Here is a 14,421-nt window from a genome sequence, read left to right as displayed (position 1 = left end):
CTTAAAAAAAACCAAAAACAAATTCTAGAGGCTCTTCTAATGAGAGAAACAAGACAGATGACTAGCTCTTGGGCCAACACTGACTGTTCCCATCACTAATGCCCAGCTCTTCCTGGAGAAGATTCCCCCTTTTCTGCCCACAGGCTCAGGGTGCTGAGGGGGCTCTTTCCAGACCCTCTCCTGGAGTCTGGCCCACCAGGACCTCAGGCCTAGTCCATGGCCTCTCCAAGCCAGGAAGGCTCAGGCTGATCCAGGGCAGGTCCAGGCAAGTGGGATGCACCGGTCTGTTATTTCACAGTTTAAGCATCACGAGAGGGTCTGATGACTCGGCAATTTCTTGAGCCAACATCACCCATGTGGTGAGGAAATGAGGCTAAGGGTGATCAGAATCAGCTGTGGGGCAGGAATGCTGTAGAAAGACGCCTCAAGCCGGCCTCTACTGGCCTCGGGAGATCCAGGGGCCGTTTGGAACAAAGAGAACCTTGGGATGCAAGAGTGCCAGAAACGTGTGCGTAACCCCGCTCCCCAGTCACCATCCGCTTATGACTGCGGAGTCCCCAGACGAACGGACGCGCGCCATCTGGTGGCTCTCCGTGAAGGTGTCCACAGCGTGGCGTGAACCCCGTAACTTAAACCGCGCAGAGTACCAGCTCCCTGCCCGGCGGCGGCGTTGCGCTGCTCCCGGAACACCAGGGGGCGCCATTCTCGCCGAATCCAAAGTGAAGTCGCCCCTTGGCGTGAAGCGGTGCGGTGGTCCTGACGGTGTGGGCCTTGGAGGTACCGCACTACCCGGCGGAGGGGAGGGCCACGCTTGAGCTGGCTCTTGAATGAGGTGAGGAAGGGGGGAAAGGGCCTTCCGGACAAAGGGCCTATGCCCTGGACGAAGGTTGTAGAAGGGCAGGGCACAGAGCCTAAGTGCCTGGGGAGCAGGTGGGACATGGGCGGGGGGGGGGGGGGTGGAGGATGGGAATAGCTGTGTGAGGGGTCCCCAGAGCCATGGCAGGGAGTGTGGACTTTATCCTGGGCCAAGCATTTTAGATGCAAGTAGCGGGCAGATGGGCATTGTTAAGCCGACTCTGTATTTTAAGAAAATTTGAATTGGAATGCTGTCGGGAGGAGCCTGTGCTCTCACCAGACCCCGCCGCTCCCCCGCCCCCAAGCATGTGCGTTTATGACCCTGTAAGGGCCTGGGGTGCTGCTTCTGCCTAGCACACCTCGGAACTGAGAGGAAGGAGACATGCCGGCCAGCGGCAGGAGAGTGGGCCGTCGAACCCTCCGCACTGGATGGTGTGGGGCCGAGGTGCTCCCCCGTGACCATCGTCACTACGCGCTGACATGACATGCCCAGGCTCTCAAGGAAAGCCTGCCGCCCTGGCCCGCAGCCGCCGGGGACACGGAGTCCCGCGGTCCTGCTCTCCGGTCCTTGCTTCACATCAACACTGGCTGGCCACCTCTGTGTTAAGGACTGCCTCTTCGGCATGCCTGGGTGGCTCAGTCGGTTAGGCGTCTGCCTTCGGCTCAGGTCGTGATCCCAGGGGCCTGGGATCGAGCCCCGCGTCGGGCTCCCTGCTCTGCGGGAAGCCTGCCTCTCCCTAGGCCTGCCACTCCCCCTGCTTGTGCTCTCTCTCCCTGACAAATAAAATCTTAAAATATATATATATATATATCACCCCTTCCTCCCTGGCTCTGGATTTCGTTCTCTCTGACTCTGTCTCCTCTCAGGAAAGCACTGGATGTTTTAGAGGGATACCAGACCTCCCCCATGCAGGCACTCAAACCACCAGCCTGCGGACAGCCCTTAAGTAGGTTCCAGGTGGCCGCCAAGGTGCCAAACACCGGAGACCTTAGAAGGGGGAAAGAGTGCCATCTGGTGGCCATTTCTGCAACACAGAGAACTGGAACACCTTGTATTTTGTTCTCTGTCCCATGATCTTTGAGCATCAGAGAAAAAAGCCAGAGAGTAGTGGAGTACCTACCACATCAGACCAGAAACAACAAATTCAAAACATTCCCACATTCTCGCTTGGGGCACCTGGGTGGCTCAGTCAATTAAGCAACTGCCTTTGGCTCGGGTCATGATCCCGGGTCCTGAGATCAGGCTCCCTGCTCAGTGGGGAGCCTGCTTCTCCCTCTCCCTCTGTCGTCCACCCCCCGACGACACTCATGCTCTTTCTCTCCCAAATAAATAAATAAAATCCTTAAAAACAGAACAGAACAAAACATTCCCTCTTCTGCCACAACTGACCTCCCCTCTGTTCCCTAGTCACACATACCCCTCTAATGTTATTTCTCTGTCTGAATGCCCTTCCCTCCCTCCTGGCAGGAACCTGCTCTTCCTTGGAGACCAGGCTCAAAGGGGATCCCTTCCATGTTCCAGCGTAGCTAATGCCTTCCTCCCGTGCTCTCCCAAACCTAGCCAAACCAGTCCTGCACTCATGGCTGTGTGGGGTCCCACCTTGGCTCTGGTACTGTCTCCCACGCCAGGTATGTGTGTGTTCTTTGAGGAGTGCTGAGTAGCTTCTCATCCCCTCGTTTGGTATCAGAGTGACTCCTGTGGGTCAGATGCCCTGAGAGGCACTCAGAGGAATGAGATCCCAAGTTCTACTTGGTGTCCCCTTTTGATTTGACCACTGGGGGACAGACAGGGCCCAGGAATGCTGAGATTTGCCCTTGAGCCTGAGTCCTACAAACCCCCAGTGGTGGCAGGGTGTGGCGTGGAGGATCCTGAGTTCCCGACCGCCATTGTTCGCAGTCTTCACGAAGCTTCCTCCTGCTTTGACTCCACTTCAGAATTAAGTGTGGGCTCTGCGAAGGCCTCTTATCTCCCAGGGTGCTCCCCTATACCAGCGGCTCCCTGCACCCCAAAGAGGGTGTCAGTGAAGCCTTCAGGGCTTCAGCTGGGTCTCCTGGGGTTCTGTTCTCCTCCTTCCCAAAGCTGCCTTTCCACCCACACTCACACACTTGCATTGGGCACCTCTCAACACGAGCCTGAATTGAGTGGGTAAAGTCCTGTATGTGTCCCAAGCACAGGCACGTGGGTCCTCGGTATTGCCCTTACCGCTGAGCACCACCAGGAGGCAGACAGCAAGCAGGTCTGAAGGCCTTGTGAGGAAAGGACCGGGCCAGGACCTCTCCCCACGCTGCTTACAAGAGGAGAAGATGCTACAGGGCTCAGATATTTCCTTAATTTTTTTTAGAAGATTTTATTTATTTATTTGAGAGAGAATGAGATAGAGAGCATGAGAGGGGGGAGGGTCAGAGGGAGAAGCAGACTCCCTGCTGAGCAGGGAGCCCAATGCAAGACTCGATCCCAGGACTCCAGGATCATGACCTGAGCCGAAGGCAGTCGCTTAACCAACTGAGCCACCCAGGCGCCCCAGATATTTCCTTAATTAATTGTAATATTTGGAATGGAATATTTGCACTTGCTGATCCTCGCAATTGTCTCCGTGGCCGATGGTTTTGTCCCTTCTGAGAGAATTTGTCGTTTACAGGCCTGCCCTTCATCTTAACAAGAAATGTTAAAAGAAGTTCTTCAGGGAGGAGGAAAATGATATAGATCAGAAAATCAAATCTCATAAAGAAGAGTGTTAGAGAAGAAATAAATGAAGGTAAAATAAAGGTTTTTTTTTCTTATTCTTAATTGATCTAAGATAATTGTTCAAAGTTATAATCGCAGCCATGTATTTGGCACTATTTATGATACTTCCGAACTGGTGGAGAGTGATTTAAAAGTAGGCTTCGATGCATTGTAGCAAACTCTAGGGTAACCACTAAAAAGAGTTTTTTTCAAGAAATGTAACTGATATGCTAAGAGGAGAAAAAAATGTCTTAAATACTCAAAACCAGAAAAGGCAGAAAAAGCAGGGAAGATAAGAAAGAAAGAAAAACAGGGACTCGGATACCTGTGCATGGACGTTCTTAGCAGCATCATTTATGCACAATTGCCAAAGGTGGAAACAACCCTACCACACAATAAATGTCCGTGGACAGATGAATGCATAAACAAAATGTGTGTATCACTGTAACGGATTATTATTCAGCCTTAAAAAGGAATTAAATTCTGATGCATGCGACAGTATGGATGACGCTTAAAAATATTATGCTAAGTGAACCAGACACAAAACGGTGAGTATAATGATTCCATTTTTTTTTTTTTTAAGATTTTTTATTTATCTGAGAGAGGGAGAGAGCATAAGCAGGGGAAAGGGGCAGAGGGAGAGGGAGAAGCAGGCTCCCTGCTGAGCAGGGAGCCTGATGTGGGGCTCAATCCCAGGACCCTGAGATCATGACCTGAGCAGAAAGCAGACGCTTAACTGACTAAGCCACCCAGGCGTCCCTCATGATTCCATTTCTATAAGGTACCTAGAGTAGGCAAATTCATAGAGACAAAAAGTAGAATAGAGCCTCCCTGGGGCAAGGGCGAGAGGGGATAGGGAGTTATTGTTTAATGGGTACAGATTTTCTGTTTGGAATTGTGAAAAGTTCTGGAAATAGAGAGTGGTGATGGTTATATGACATTGAGAGTTTACTTAATGCCACTGAACTGTACACATAGAAATGGTTAAAATGGTGGCAGGGGGCGGGGTGCGGTGGTACCTGGGTGGCTCAGTCAGTTAAGTGTCCAAGACTCTTAATTTCAGCTCAGGTCATGATCTCAGAGTTGTGGGATCTAACCCGGCATCAGGCTCTGCACTCAGCACTGAGTCTGCTTGTCCCTCTCCCTCTGTTCCTCCCCACCCCCAACTCTAAAATAAATAAATAAATAAAGTCTTTTAAAAAATGGTTAAAATGGGGCACCTGGGGGGCTCAGTCGGTTAAGCGTCTGCCTTCGGCTCAGGTCATGATCCCAGGGTCCTGGGATCGAGCCCCAAGTCGGGCTCCCTGCTCAGTGGGGAGCCTGCTTCTCCCTCTGCCTGCCGCTCCCCCTGCTTGTGCTCTCTCTCTCTCTCTCTCTGCCAAATAAATAAATAAAATCTTAAAAATAAATAAATAAAACAAAAATAAAAAATGGTTAAAATGGTAAATTTTATGTTAGGTATATTTTACCACAAAAAAAGAAAAAAAGAACAAGTGTCATGGTAGTTACTCATCTACCTAAATCAATAATCAATGTAAATGTGAATGGCCTAAATACACCAACTAAAAAACAGAAACTGTCACAGTGAATTTAAAGAGACCCAGTTATATGTTGTGTACAAGAAATCCACTTTAAATAGGAAGACATGGACAGAAGAAAAGTAAAAGAATGGAGAGACTCCCTTCTACTTGCTAGCTGGGATGCTGCTCAACTCGTGAATTATTTAATAAAGCTGATTAGATCTTCAAAAAAAAAAAAAAGTAAAAGGATGGAGAAAGACATACCACAAGAACACTACTCAGAAGAAAGGAGAATGCTGGAATTGCTATATTAATTTTAGACAAAGCAGACTTCAGAACAGGAAAATATCAGAGATAAAGAGGTCAGTTCTCCAAGAGGATATAACAATCCTTAAGCTGTATGCACGTAACAACAGAGCGTTAAAATACAGGAGACAAAAACCGATGGAACTGCACTAAGAAAGACAGATCCATTGGTGTAGACTTCAGCCCTCTCTCTCAGTGATGGACAGATCCGTCAGGCAGGAAATCATAAGGATATATCTGAACCGAAGAGCACCATCAATCAGCCGGATCTAACTGACATTTATAGAGTACTTCATCCAGCAATAGCAGACTACATGTTCTTCTCGCATTCACAGGTAGCATTCCCCAAAATAGACCATCTCTGGGCCGTAAAACACACTTCAGCTGATTTAAAAGAATAGAAGTCATACCAAGTCTGCTCTCAGACCAAATGAAATTAAACTAGAAATCAATAGCAGAAAGGTAACTGGAAAATCCCCAGATATTTGGATACATTAGTATATATTATAACCATTATATGGATATATTAATATAAGAATATATTAAACAGGGACACCTGGGTGGCTCAGTTGGTTAAGTGTCTGCCTTTGGCTCAGGTCATGATCTCAGGGTCCCGGAATCAAGCCTGCTTCCTGCTCCCTGCTCAGTGGGGAGTCTGCTTCTCCCTCTCCATCTGCCACTCCCCCTGCTTATGCTCATGCTCTCTGTCTCTTTCTCAAATAAATAAATAAATAAAATCTTTAAAAAAAAAGAATATATTAAACAGCACACTTCACAAATAACATATGGGTCAAAGAAGTCTCAAAATAAGTCTTAAAATTGTAAAATATTTTTACTCAATGAAAATGCAATTTATCAAAATTTATGAGATGCACTGAGAGCAGTACTTAAAGGGAAATTTATTTAAAAAAAACAAAGAGAAATTTAGAGCACTGAATGTACACACAGTACTGATACATGCCGCACCATCGATGAGCCTTGAAAACATGCTAAATAGAAAAACAGACACAAAGTCAATATATTGCATGATTCCATTCATATGAAATAACCATCATACACAAATGCATGGAGACAAAGTAGATTAGTGGCTGCCTGAGGCTTGGGAACATTTCTCCCGGGGAGTGAATTTAGAGTCACTGCTAGGCGGATTTCTTTTTTTTTCTTTTTTTTTTTAAAGATTTTTATTTATTTATTTAACAGAGAGAGAGGGTACAAGTAGGCAGAGCGGCAGACAGAGGGAGAGGGAGAAGCAGGCTCTCTGCCGAGCAGGGAGCCCGATGCGGGGCTCGATACCAGGACCCTGGGATCGTGACCTGAGCCGAAGGCAGCCGCTTAACCGACTGAGCCACCCAGGCGCCCTAGGCGGATTTCTTTTTGGAGTGATGAAAATGTTCTAAAATTGGGGGTGGGGCAGGTGGCTGGCTCAGTCTGGAGGGCATGCAATGCTCAATCTTGGGGTTTTAAGTTCGAGCCCCACGCTGTGTTTTGAAATTATTTAAAAATAAAATCTTAAAAAATAAATTAAATTAAATTAAATTGGGGGTGCCTGGCTGGCTCAGTCCGGAAAGCTTGCAACGCTTGCTCTCAGGGTTGTGAGTTTGAGCTCCACCTTGGGCATAGAGATTACTAAAAAAAGAAAAGAAAAAGGAAACAACAACAACAAAAAAATGTTCTAAAATTGATTGTGGTGATGGTTGCACAACTCTGAAGATACTAAAAGCCATGAATTGTACGAGCTAAATGAGTAAATTGTACAGTATGTGAATTCTGTCTCAATACAGCTGTTAACCAAAAACAGTAAATAGGAAAGAAAAAATCTCTAATCTAAAAGGCATAAACAATTAAAATGATTTTGAAATGCTAGATGGTAGAAACACAGATTAAATAGTAAAAACAACCAAAACAAATATTAAAACCATTCAAATCCGGGACTGACCTCTCCTTGAGAGGGCATATTGATCAAACAGCCTTTGGTTCCATGGGGCAGGGGGTAGTTTTCTGGTAGAAGATCGCTATGGTCTGAATGTTTGTGTCCCCCAGAATTCATAGGTTGAAATCCTACCCCCACCAAGGTGATGGTATGAGGAGGTGGGGCCTTTGGGGCTCATGAATGGGACGAGTGACTTACAAGGGACACCACAGAGCCCCCCTAGTGTCTTCCTCCATGTGAAGACACAGAGAGAACACAGCTGTCTAGGAACCGAGAAGCAGGCCCTTGCCAGGTGATGAATCTGCTTGCTCCATGAATTTGGACTTCCCAGCCTCCAGCGTGGTGGGAGATAAATTTCTGTTGTTTATAAGCTACCCAGTCTATGGCATTTTGTTATAGCAGGCCCAACGGACTAAGACGAAGGTCATGTATCATGCAACCAACCTCAGGCAGTCCAGCACCCTGAAGGGTTCCGACCAAGGGGCAGAGGAGAAAACATGCACAGCAGCAGCCTTTTGCCTGGAAAGAAGTCTGTGCACAGGAGGCCTACCCCGGATTGGGACCCTCACCGTGTTTTAAAGATGCATGGAATTTCACATCAAAATCTCCTGTGCCTCCCCACCCCCCAAAAACCAAAAAACAAAACAAAACAAAAAACGCAAAATCCCACGTACCCCAATATGGGCTGGAGCCGAGCCTCAGCTGCCTCCTGTAGGAAGGGCCTGGGTCCGCAGCTCCTCCAGCACCCCTGTCCCCATGACTACCTTACTCCTGGGTGGCCAGTCTGACTGACTTCACCTGCCTGGCCCCTAAGCAAACCCCTGTCCCCCACTGAAGATTTCTAAGGGAAATGGGGGCGTCTGCTCCCCAACGTCCTCTTTGGTTTGAAAGAGAAAGAAAGAGGAGATCTCCTTATGGCTTCTCTTTGCCTTTAAAAAAATGTTCAGCAGTTCTCAGCTCCATTTAAAATAAGAATCAGAAAAGAAAAGGCACGGTGGGGAGGGAGGGGCCGAGGGCGAAAACCCCTCCCTGGAGGGAAAACAAATGTAGATGGAGAAAACTCCGCAGGTGTAGGAGCTGGGCGCCTCCAGCCCCCCGGGCCCTGGCCCTCCTACGGAATTGGACCTCAGGGAGGATTTAGGAGGCACTTGGCAGTGATGACCGTTGGCCGTTACACTTTGGTTTCGGTTTGCAGCACGTGGCTTCAGAGGGGACTTTCCCCAGCGGAGCAGGAAGAGCTGATGGCTGGAACAGCCCCGAGCAAGGGGCAAACTTCGCTGCAGACAGCTGCCTCCAGCAAGCACAAAAGTGTGAAGTGCCCGCAGCCGGACCGTCCACTCGGAGCCTCAGGACCTTCCACACACCGAACCTGAGGTTTGTGAGAGCACAACGTCTTCCGTAGGGCGTGGAAAAGGAAATGAAAGCTAATATTAGGTGGAACAGCTCTCGGCGGCGCTCAGAGTTCATGCCAAGTCGATGTGAAGAAAGATGCCCAAAGATGTCCTTTCTCGGGGGGGAGGAGAAAGGGATCACCAAGATGAAATCAGCCAGGCCTACCCTGCCCAGAGATAACAAATTGCCACCCTCCTTCCTGCTCTCAGCTAGGCATAGGGAGAGGGGTGCTTTCTTCCCTTTTTTTTTTTTCTTTTTAAGATTTTATTTATTTATTTGACAGAGAGAGCACACAAGCAGGGGGAGCAGCAGAGGGAGAGGGAGAAGCAGGCTCCCCACTGAGCAGGGAACCCCATGCAGGACTCCATCCCAGGACCCTGGAATCATGACCTGAGTCAAAGGCAGATGCTTAACTGACTGAGCCACCCAGGCGCCCCGAGGGGTGCTTTCTTTCAAACAGATAATACAGTAAAAAGTAAAAGGTGGTAAAAATGACACGGCGAGGTCTCCCTTTCATCATCCCTCAGACACGCACGTCCTCTCCCCGAAGGAACTATGTGTCTTTTGTTGTTTCCTTCCAGAGCTAGTTTATATATGCACAAGCAAAATATATCATTTTCTTCTTTTTTTGTGTGAAAAAGGCAGCGTATTAGAACACAGCTCAGACGCTTGCTTTTTCACTTCTCAGTATGTCTTGGAGACTGTTCCAGATCAGCACCCACTGAGTTGATTTTCTAGTTGCATAGTATTCCTTTTGTGGTTGCACCATCTTTTTTTATCAATGTCAAGCCTCAAAGTTATTTCCAGGCTTCATTATTACCAACAGCGCTGCGGCGAAAAACCTCGTACGTATGTAATTCCGTACATGTGCACGGAAAGGTACATTCACAGAAGACAAAATGCTGGAAATATTTTGCTAGTTGTTGCCAGATTCCCCTCCATAGAATTCCTGCCAACTTTACCCTCCCGTTTGCAATACAGGGCAGTGCACCAGGCATGAAGTGAGGTGATTTCAACCCCACTGTTCTGAGGAACTGCACGGGGAAGCGGCCCCGGGGGAAAAGGCAGCCCCTTCCTTCCAAAGCTCTTCCTCTGTACCTTTATTGTTAATAATCATCAAATTCAGGACAGTGATTTGTTCAGTCTGTCTCCCCTACTCTGGCCCATGAATGCCTCAAGAGCTAAGATTGGGCCTTAATCACCCTTGTATCTCCAGTGTCTGCCCCAGAGTAGGTGATCAATAAATGCTCATCAGATGAATGAACAAATTAATAAATTGGGCTAGCAGGTTAGGTTCCATCTAGGAAAAAGAATTGAAAACTATAGAATAAGGACTATGGCTCTAACAACCTTAAAAGACTTGATTCTCTGCGACATTTCTGCGGGCAGCAGGGGTGGGGTGGGGCAGGTTGCCTTTTTGCCTGTATTTCCCTAGGGAGATTAGCAATTAAATCTCGAAAACAAAAAGAGTATGTGCCTTGCAGGCCTCTAGAGTATCTTGACTCAGCCAGCAGGCATCTCCACCATTTGGGCCCACGTTGACCATAAGGCCAGAGTCCCAGGTGGTAGATTAGTGGTACCATATTTTCATGCAATATGGAAGCATTTCTTGAGAGCGTCGAAGTGCCAGGCACCGTGCTGGCTGGCTGAGCTCCACCCTGGTGGGATTTCAGAGTGTTGGACCCCCCCACCCGTAGTGCGCATTTGTTGCTTCCTCTACCCCCCAGGGACCCCACATCCCTCCTTATCCAGCAGAAGACCCTGCTGCTGGCCCCAGACTTCAAAGATGGGTTCAGGAGCCAGCAAACAGCCAGTATGGTTTGCTCACACGTCAGTGACTCCCAGGGTTGTTGCCTGCCCTTCTAGATCAAAGGCTTGCTCCTTCTGGCTTGACTGGGCTGGAAAGGGATGGACTGGAGCTGCTGCAGCCACTTTTTGCCCCCACGCAGGGAGAACTCGCTGAGGATAGAGCCTAGGGCCAGAAAGGGAGACTAAATCATCAGAGACTGAGATCACGGTCCTGACATTTCTATCCAGCCATGGCTAAAGTGAGATCCAGCCCCTGGAATTTTCAGTTATGTGATTCAATAAATTCCGTTGTTTGCTGAAACCTGTGCATGCCAGGCTTCCAGTGCAAGGCAAGAAGGAGCCCTCCCATGTGGCCCCTCTAAGTATAGAGAACGGATCACATGAGAAAGGTCATTTCACAAGGCTGCCCAGGCCCTGAGCATCTGGGGTCTGGGCATCTATAAGAGGGTTCTTGCAAAGATTAAGAGAAAGAATTCCTGGAATACGTGGGTGGCACACAGCCACTAGGGAAAGCCGGCAAGGGGCATTCTACTCTACCCTGAGATACAACAGATGTGTGGGACACGGAACAGGTCAGACAGAAGCCACGCCCAGGATCCGGGGCCTGTCGGCTGGGCCTGGGAGTGGGACTGGGGGTGGTCAGTTGACCCCTGCTACCGCAAAAGGTAATAATAAATGACCGTTGTTGTTTTGTGTCACTACACGAGAGATGACTGAACAATCTTCCTTCTCGTATCTTCTCTTCTTCCCCTATCTCCTGCCTTGCTTAAAATTAGTATCACTTCCTGTGATAAATATATATGTGATTTTTGTCCGGGGTTCCTGGTACACAGCAGCTAAAACCCTTGGGCTCTCTAAAGTGATGAGTATCTTTTGGTTATGCTAATGAGCTGACTGGTGGATGGGGGTTCCTAGAAAGCTTCGGGTGGGGTTCGGAGAGTTTCTGGATTGGTGAGCACATTGAGGTGCTAGGAGGATATGCACCCAGAGAGGGCAGAGAAGCTTCATGCCACCCCCTCTTCACCCCCTAAAACCTGGTCTTATGCACCTCTTCCCTGTGGCTGTTCCTGAGTTGTATCCTTTATAATAAACCGGTAAATCTAAGCAAAGTGTTTCCCTGAGTTCTGTGAGCCATAGAGCAAATTACTGAACCTGAACAGGGGGTTGTGGAAACCCCCAATTTATAGCCAGTAGGTCAGGTACCCTTGAGAACCTGGACTTGCCATTGGGGGTGCCATCTGGTGGGACTAGCCTTCGCCCTGGGTGATCGGACACTAACTCCAGGTGGATAGTATCAGAACTGAATTGAAGTGGTTGGTGTGAGGAAAAAACCCCATACACTGGGTGTCAGAAATATTGTGAGTAAAAACAGTTCAGACGTCCCCTACTTCCAAACCAGAAAACCCAATGAAAACATACAGAGATGCAACTATGTCAAATAGACATTTAGACTATAAATACCGAGAGTTTGTGAGAACTATCCAAGTGTTCAGTCTGGGCAAGGCAACCCTTTGCTGATCTGAATAGCTCTCTGAAGGCCTTGGGGCAATAAAGGGGATTCTTTCTGCCCCTTGTCGGTCAACACCTGTGCCATCATTCCCTAGCAACGAGCTCTAGCAACAGGGGACTCTTATTTCTGCGCTGGCAGCTGGACGTCCGCTCTCTGGTTGGCTAAGCCGTCTCTCCTGGGTACCAATTCCTAAAAAGGTACACCTTAACTCAATTCGGACTTGATTCTTTTCAGCTCCCCTTGCCTGGAACAATAGCATGATTAAGTCTACCGTTGGTTTGTCTGCTACTGGCTTATGAAATTCCTGCAGTGTTAAATAAATGGCGGCAAAGACAAGCTCAGTCTCTGGGTATTAATTTGCCTCGAATAAAACAACAGGTTATCCTGATTCAGCCTCCCCAATATCTCTCATCTCCACTCTTCACCTTTCATTCAGTCCTTTATTCATTCAGTCACAGGTATTTACTAATCCCCTTCTCCGTGCCAAGTTTTATGCTAGTGCTTTGGACACCCAAAGATTTTTTTTTTTAAGATTTTATTTATTTATTTGTGAGAGAGAGAGCACAAGCAGGGCGAGCAGCAGAGGCAGAGGGAGAAGCAGTCTCCCCACAGGGAGCCCAATGTGGGGCTCGATCCCAGGACCCTGGGACCATGACCTGAGCTGAAGGCGGACACAACCCACTGAGCCACCCAGGCGCCCTGAGGAGACCCAAAGATTAATGAGACCTGACTTCTATCCTAAGAAAATCACCGTCTACTGATAATTCAGAAACCGAAATACAATCATAAAGCTATGGGATTCACACAGAGACAGAAAGCCCAGAATAGAGGTCCTTGACCCAGCTGGGAGCGGTAGAATGTGGAGTGAGGGTGTCTGTGAACTTTTCTTGGGGGAGGGAGGGTTGATGCCTGAGTTTTAAAAACTTAAAGACTGAAGGAGAACAGGCCATGCCAAGAGGAGAGGAGGGGACATAGCAAGCAGAGGGGACAGCTTAGACAATGGCCCAGAGGTGAGGGGCAGCATGGTCACATTCCACTCCTGGGCTGAATCCAGGCTCCTATCACTTCTCACCTGGACAAGAGATGATTGAGGGCTCTCCCCCCGTTCCCCGTGACCGCCAGAAAATCTCCTACAGCTCAGATGTGACTTCCTGTCTCCCTTGCCTGCAGGCCTCTGCTGGTTCCCCTTCCTGATCCGCGCCGTCTCTTGGCTTCTTCTCTGTTCATAAACTTCTTAGGGTGACTTTGACAGTATTTCCCATCTCTGAACTTTCATCTCTGCTCTTCTGTCTGCCTGGAATTTCCTGCCCTGCCTTGGTTGATGTGGTGAACTCCTATACATACTTCAGAGTGACTCAAGATGTGACTCAGATGTGACCTATTGCACAAAGATCCCCTCCCACTTGCACTCCCCTCTGGGCGCACATATTCCGGAGCTGTGCACTTCACCTGCTAACTTGTCTGCTTCTTGTTCCACTTGCAAGAGTACGGACCTCTTCCCCACACCGACCTTCAGCTCCTGGCCCAGGTGAAAGTGCATCTAATGATCCGGAGAGCAGAAGCTGCCGGACGATTCCTGTGACCCTTCAGACCTGGAAGGAGCCCAACGCAGGGGGTTGCTGACCAGGGGAAGGCCTGGGCTGAGCCTGCTGCGTCTGTCCCCAGCTCTGCCTCAGACCCTGGCTTCCAGATTCAGCCTCATCCTTCCCAACCAAGGCTCTGACCTGGCATCTCCACCAAACCTGCCTCCCCTTTGTCCATGGATCCATCTAGACTCTCACTTATAACCATGAGATTCTGCAGCTTAGAAGCACTGCGTAATGGTGATTATGTGGCTGTTACAATTGTGAAGTTATTACATCTTATGGAGAATACAAGTTTATGCACATTATAAGACCAGTAAAACTCATTTGAATTTAAAAAAAAAGTCCCTATTGAATTATTTATTTATCTATTTATTTATTTTGAGAGAGAGAGAGAGTGAATGGGGGAGGGGCTGCAGGAGAGGGAGAGAGAGAATCTCAAGCAGGCTCCATGCCCACCCAGCACAGAGCCCAACAGGGGCTCCATCTCAGGACCCTGAGATCATGACCTGAGGTGAAATCAAGAGTTGGAGGCTTAACAGATGGAGCCATCCAGGCACCACTATCAAATTTTATTTTAATCACAAAACCAAGGCTCTTTCAGGGCACAACATTCAAGCAATAACGTAAGGAAAAGTACCTGCCCCACACCTGCCCCAACCTCCCACTTCCTCAATCCCGGTCACTCTGTGTGTGACTGTTAACAGTTGGGTGTGTGTCTTTTAAGACTCTTTTTTGGGCCTGTACAAGTGTATGTGTAATTTTGCCCTCCTCCTTCCTAAAAATATACA

At 48.3% G+C, this 14,421-nt stretch overlaps 1 long non-coding RNA gene across 1 annotated transcript; it reads left to right on the top strand.

Moving 5' to 3' along the window:
• Window positions 1–420: 420 nt before the first annotated feature.
• LOC118551535 (uncharacterized) lies at window positions 421–13,974 on the top strand. The gene is made up of 4 exons (XR_004925104.2): window positions 421–832; window positions 3,495–3,611; window positions 8,532–8,710; window positions 13,532–13,974. It is a non-coding gene; the product is annotated as an uncharacterized LOC118551535 (long non-coding RNA).
• The last annotated feature ends 447 nt before the right edge of the window (window positions 13,975–14,421 follow it).

The sequence above is a fragment of the Halichoerus grypus genome, chromosome 10 (assembly GCF_964656455.1).
Source record: "Halichoerus grypus chromosome 10, mHalGry1.hap1.1, whole genome shotgun sequence".
Lineage (NCBI taxonomy): Eukaryota > Metazoa > Chordata > Mammalia > Carnivora > Phocidae > Halichoerus > Halichoerus grypus.
This window is presented reverse-complemented; position numbering and strand designations above follow the sequence as displayed.